Genomic DNA, 6570 nt, shown 5'->3' on the forward strand with positions numbered 1-6570 from the left:
GGAATGAGGCACTCTGGTGGGAGCCCATGGTATTGGGAAAGGTTGCACTGCCCTTACCCAGGCTGTACCTACTCCAGTTAAGAAGTGCTCAGTCTCCAGGCCAGTATCCTTCCCCAGCACAAATTGCACATGGATGGAAATGCATGAAAGCTGAAGAGTAACTATTTCCTCGGTATGCATGATACTTACACAGCACTGCTTTTCACCAGCCATCACCTAATCTGGTCTGCTGTTCACTGCTCAAACCATTGTGTGTTTATTTAGTAGCCTACTAAATTGGTTTGAGTTGTGATTTCCAAGTAATGAGTGAGGTTCCTGAACATTAATAAGCTTATCTGACTAAGCAGCCCAAGACTCAGCAGCAGCTAGATGAGGACAGCTCTAGGAAGAATCCAGGAAAATGTTTCCTCTGAGTAGCAATACATCTACAGGAATGAGTCACAAGCAACCCCCAACTCCCACCAAGGCAGGAATTCAGCATTGCATAAAGCATTACATGGTAAAGCAGATTGCTCTTGAAGTCCAGTACGAGTGTGACAGTGGCTGAAAGAGGAAGAGGATTAGGTTCAGAGATCTGAGTTAAGCAAAATGAGGTTGCTTAGTAAGCCAATTACTTTCTGGTTAGGGTTGGTATTATCAGATCAGACAATGCCACCCTACAGCTCATAAAGCAGCTGACAAACTAATACTCAAGCACCCCAACTTCCCCGGCAAGTACCTAATGTGGCCCGATAAGGAGTCCATGAGCTGCACTTGGTTTATGGTGAGGGAACAGACAGCAGCCGCCCTTATAAATATGGAGGCCTAAACCCAGCCAGAGATAGTTTCAAGACAAAGGCCTTGGCTACACTCAGGACTTCCCAGCGCTGTCGCGGCAGCGCTGTGAAGCGTGAGTGTATTCTCGCAGCGCTGGCGGCGCAACCTCTCCGAGGGGAATAGCGTCTGCGAGCGAGCGTGCAGCACTGCGAGCGAGCGTGCAGCACTGCGAGCTCTGATTACACTGGCGCTTTACAGCGCTGTACTCGCTGCGCTCCGGGGAGGGGGGGGGGGGTGCGTTTTCACACCCCTGAGCGCAGCAAGTTGCAGCGCTGTACAGCACCAGTGTAGCCAAGGCCAAAGGTGAACACCACTGGAGTTTCAGGGACAATACCCTGGTTTTAAGTCCAGCTCAGTAAGTCCTCAGAGCAGGAAGGCAGGAAGGAAAAAAAGAGCACTGGGATTTCTATCTGACTTGAGGGTGCCATGTTTCATATAATCAGTCTGTGGACAGAGGGTGTCCGTTTGAAGCACTACTTCCAGGGATAAAGAGCTTTCTGCTTCTCTCTGCTCTAGACTGCTGCCTGGAGATGAGGGAAAACAGATTTTCAATATTCTACCCTTTCTTTAGCCTCTGATTTTGAAGTTCTCTCCCCAAAAATAGCTCCAGCTTCTCCCTCCACTGCTGCTCATAAGTTTTCCAACCAGCAGTGTGAAGTGAACAGTTGTTTCATTGCTGCTTTTAGGGTTCTCAAGAGCCACAGTCGAGTCTTTCATTTCTCACTGCTGTTGCTTGACAAAGCTAAGCAGAAAGAGATACTAGCATCTCATGAAAATGAGTTCCATTCCATCCCCCTTGGAAGATTAAAAGCTAGAAACGTAGGTTTAGGGTTTAAGTGAACGCTTAGACTTCAGAAAATTGATGGTTTAGGCCCCCAACACATCAGGGAAAGCTTCCTATTGCCATTGCTAAGTGAACAAGTGTATTTTGAGTCCTGGGTCCCAGCATGCTGTTAGATTAATACTTCTAGATTAATTGCTGTCCTGCTGGGATCAAGATGAAATGCTGCTTACTGGGACCTGTAGTCTCTGTTGGTCACCTCTCTGCATTAAAGAGAAAGGAAGCTGTAGGCTGTACGGTACAAGTATTTATGATGCATTTAGCACCCTGAACTATCCTTTATTCATCCTTTTAGTCTAAGACAGAAGAGATGTTTTCTTTCATTCCAACACCAATGCACATTTCCAGTCATTTACTTCTCATGCTGCAAGCCATCCATAACTCCAGGGGTCTATCATCTTTTATGAGAGAGAAATTCTAAATGTGCCATTCTGGGCATTCCTGGGCAGAGAGGTTTCCTGATCTCTTTCAAAGGATCTCTCCCCAACCACCCTGAAAAGGAACTGACAAACTGTGTCTCCAAGAAAAGGACAACACTGAGGTACTAGTTACCAGGGATGGAGCCCTTACAACACAAGAGAAGCGATGCTGCCTTCTACCAAAGCATCATACACAAAATATTAGAGAAAGAGTTTGGTAGCATCACACCAGATGAGAGACCAGACTGCTAACAAAGCTTTCAGGGACAAGTAATGTTGCTCCTGCTAACTGATCAGAATGGCATCAGCTCTACTTCTTAAGGAGCCCAAACCTTTTCTAATAAGAGGCTGTGGCTTGGTCTACATTTTAAACTTATATCAGCGTAGTTATATCAGTCAAGAGTGTGCAAAATCCACTCATCCCATCAACACAGCTATGCCAACAAACACCACCACCCCCAGTAGATGAATGTAGGCTGACAGAAGAGTGCTTCTTTCTGATTGCATAGCTATGTCGTTTGGGAAGGTGGCATTCCTACACAAGCAAAAAAACCTCCTATTGGTGCATGCTACATTAGGGGCCTATGGCAGCATAGTTATGCCAACACAGACTCTTCAATGTAAATACAGCCTGTAACTACACAGAATGTGCGCTCAATAAGAAGGGCCCCTAATATCCCAGACCTTTGGAATGCACAAAGCATTCAGGTTTCCCTACCTGGAAACGTTCCAGGTTCTGACTTTGGGCAGCCCGAGGATAAAGTCTGACAGCAGTCTATAGTGCTGAGGGGATAAGAGTAGTGATCAAAAAGCCTACAGCTTAAAATAGGAAAGAGAGATCATAGAAGATTAGCTTCCTAGTGGGGAGAGAAGCCAATTACATTGCCTGATAAACAGACACTGGGTTTCCTGCAACTCTACAGAATCCAAAAGCCCAGAGAAAGGAAATGGGAATGCAGTGGAAGAGCTGTGTGAAAAGGGCCTAATTTTCAACCTCGGAACAAGAATTTACAGTTATCAGAGCTAATAACGCCTCAGCCCAGTAGGCTTTACAGAAAGAAGCTGCAATCCATGAGCCAACTAATTCATGCTTACATCAATAATGCAGATAATTTTGGGGAGGGGGTACTCCTGATCCCCTTATGAGGCCTTTGCTCACTTTAACCTGTCATGTTAGATTACACCACACCACCTTCAAGGTAGATCTACATATCCTGACTTAATTCTCATTTCACTCAAGGACTTTCAGCTGCATAATCAATGCTAAGATGACTCATAATAGTTTGTTGCCATGACGGGTGTTTCAGATGGATCACCAATAACCAGCTGGTACCCCACAGCAACAGTGCTTTAGCATTTGAAGTGGGATGTCAAATAGACACTGTTCTCACCTAACGATAAGGATATGTGCATTCTGGAGAACAGACTACAGATCTTAGCATTTAGCTCTCGATGTCTTTGACTTACCACTATGCAGGCCTGAGGGGGAGCACCCCAGCTGTTTAACAGCTGCCCCGCAACCCTATACAACAAGAAAGGAATAATTCTATCCAACAGGAACTGCGGGAGATTTTTAGTGAACCAGACTAGAATTTACACAGGATGCACAAGAAAATAGTCCAATTACAAAAAGGAAAAGTGGCCTACATAGCATAGCAAAGGATCAGGAGATCACCATAACCACAGGACCTTGGTTTTATCTCTTCTCTCGGCCTCTTACCATACTCCCTATCTCAGCAGAGCAACGGGCTGTATGCGGACACAGGAGAAGAAAAGCCACCCTCATCACTTTTCCTGCAGTACTTGTTTTCTCCTTGGAGTCTCCCACCCAAGTGCTGACCCAGCCAGGTACTGGTTAGCTCAACATTTGTTAGTCCCAGCACAAGGCATTTGGAGCTATAAGCCAAGCTCCCACCCGCCGCAAACCAAGGATGAAGCGATTCTTTTCCTTGCAGCTTCTCCCAGATCAGGGGTGAGCCAGCCAGGGAGCCATCAGACTTCCTTATCTAAAGCACTTAGACTTTGTATTTGGGAAGGGGGTGTAAGGGGAGGGAGGGACCCTGTCTCTGGGTTTCTTGTGTTTCATCATTTTTCCTGACTATTTCTCCCCCACCCCCATACAGCATCACCCCCTCTCGTCCACACTCCTTCCGAGATACAGGGTCTATTCCCCACCACCACCAAAATACAAGGTCTTGCCCTCCCTTAGACCCCCCCCAGCTATAGGGTCTATGTTCCCCCCAGAATACACAGGGTATTCCACACACCCCAGCTATAGGGTCCATTTCCCCTCAAAATACCGGGTGTCTCCTTCCCCTGCCCCCTAGATACGGGGTCTGTTCCCCCCCCTCCCCATGGTGCCCCCCGCCCAGATACCGGGGGAGCTTTAGGGGCCGAGCCCTGCCCCCGCCCTGCCGGCGCCCACCCCAGGACACCAGGGAAGGGGGAGCTCGCTCGCCGCCCAGCCCCCAGGGCAGCAGCTCGCTTCCAGGCAGGCAGGCGGGGCGGGGCAGGCTGTGACCCACGCCCCGAGGCCAGAGCCCCGCGGGGCGAGGAGCTCCCCACCCCGCCCTGACGGGAGATCCCCCCTAGCCCGACCCACAGGGCCCCTGAGGTGAGGCACCCGCCCAGGGCAGCCTGGGGCAGAGGAGGGCCCCGCCGCGCCCAGGAGCCGCTGCCCGGCCTCACCTGCCAGTGCTGCCTCAGCTCGCTCTCGCGCCCTCTCTCCGCCCAGTCCCCAAGATGGCGGCTACTCCCCCCTCCCTAAGGCGCCCCCCCATTACTGCAGAGCCGCCGCATCCGCGCATGCCCAACCCACGCCCGGCAGCCTCTGCGCATGCGCCTCCAGGAGGGCGGGGCCGGCGGGAAGGGAGAAGCGCGCAGGCTGAGGACTCGAAAACTTCATGTCCCAGTATGCAACGCGACAGCTTGAGCCGCGCGGCGTCAGAGGCCACTCGCACTGCATACTGGGATTTGTAGTCTCCCCGGCCAGGCCCCCGCGCTGGAGACCGTGGACCTCCTGGAGAGGACATTGCATGCTGCGGCTTGTAGTCCCTGAAGCTGGACAGCGCCAGAGAGCTGAGTTCGAGCCCGAGGTTGGGGAAAAGAAACGTCCCGCAAATCCAGAGGGTTGGGCTGCGGCCACGGGGCTCTGTTGGGGTAGGAGGCACCCCCTTATTCCCAGAGCTGGGCTCGAGCCTGCGGGAGCTCTGGCCACCAGTGTGCGGTGGGATGGGGCAGCAGGGGCCACATAGCACCTGTGGGTGTCTCCAGGGGTCAGGGCGGGGAGCCCCATCAGTGCAGGCACTTTAATGCCACTCCCCAGTTTATCGAATCCCTCCCAGCCAAAGCCCTGTTGGCACTTGCCTGGCAGCTGGGAGCCGCCCCAGCATTCTTTCTTCAGAGTGGGAAACTAAGGCACAGATTGGCAAAACGCTTCACCCCCTAATTCACCTTCCCCACCACCTCACACTCTCCCCCAACATTCAATAATCAAATAATGAGATTAGCTTAAAACAGTGAGGTTAAAGAAGTTCTTTTTATTTCCCTTCTGGCTTTTGAGACTTTAATGTCTTGGGCCCACTTTTAGGCTTTGGTTTGCACCCATGAGGGCTTTAAAAAAAATAAAGCTGAGATTCTCCCCCAGTCACTTGCCTCCAGAAGCTGGGGCTTCAAGTTTAAACACCAGCTACTGCCAGAGTTGGCAACTCTCCTAATTTCTTGGTCACTCTTCTGCCTCATTTGTCCAAACCAGGGCCTGGAAAAAGCCCTAAAATGTCCAAAGGGACCAGTTCAGCCCGAGTCTGCTGTATTAGCAATAGGACACGTTCTCTTCTATGATGCTATTAAAGATAAAGGTGTCAAAGGCAGGAAGCCAAGTTGAGCTGGAACCAGAACTGCAGTCACATGCAGGAGACAGGTGGGAGGGGTAGAGGCCCAGTCTGCACTTGGAAGGCTTTACTAGTACAGTTATACCTGTCATCAAGGTGCTCCTAGCATAGACACAGGCACAGTTTATACTGGCAAAACTTCACTTTTGGCAGCATAGCTTATTCTATCTCCCTCCGAGCCAAATAAGCCAGTCCACCAAAAGCAGGGTTTTGCAGGTATAACCGCACGTAAACTAGCTTTTTGCACGCCCCGCACACTGCCAGCCCGACAGCTGTGCCAGCAGAAATTTGTAGCGTAGAGCCTGCTGTATACTGAACCCCATACATGTCTGAGGGGTGGGGGTTGCTACTGAAACCCATTTATTCCCATGTATACACAGCAGATGGAGGGAGAGGGGGTGGGGAGATTATTCACCCATCCCCTTCAATTCTATGGGCGTTGCATTAGCTTCCCTCTATTTAAGACAGGCCTAAGAAGAAAGAATAGATCAAGCCCTGCAGTTTAGGTTTTAATTAAGAGAGATGTCACAGCTTCTTTTTCCTAATGACCTTCATCAGGGCACACATTTGAAAATATAACACACCCCTGTGGGTTGGGCCTCAG

General features: G+C 50.3%; 1 protein-coding gene across 4 annotated transcripts in view; it reads right to left on the reverse strand.

Moving 5' to 3' along the window:
* Positions 1 to 4855, reverse strand: part of AP2M1 (adaptor related protein complex 2 subunit mu 1) — a 45215-nt gene extending 40360 nt beyond the window's left edge. For all 4 annotated transcript variants that reach the window (XM_034781258.1, XM_034781256.1, XM_034781257.1 and 1 more), the window contains exon 1: positions 4765 to 4855. The gene's annotated coding sequence lies outside the window, so the exon portion shown is untranslated. The remainder of the gene's footprint in view (positions 1 to 4764) is intronic.
* Positions 4856 to 6570: the final 1715 nt, after the last annotated feature.

Source organism: Trachemys scripta, chromosome 9 (assembly GCF_013100865.1).
Source record: "Trachemys scripta elegans isolate TJP31775 chromosome 9, CAS_Tse_1.0, whole genome shotgun sequence".
Lineage (NCBI taxonomy): Eukaryota > Metazoa > Chordata > Testudines > Emydidae > Trachemys > Trachemys scripta.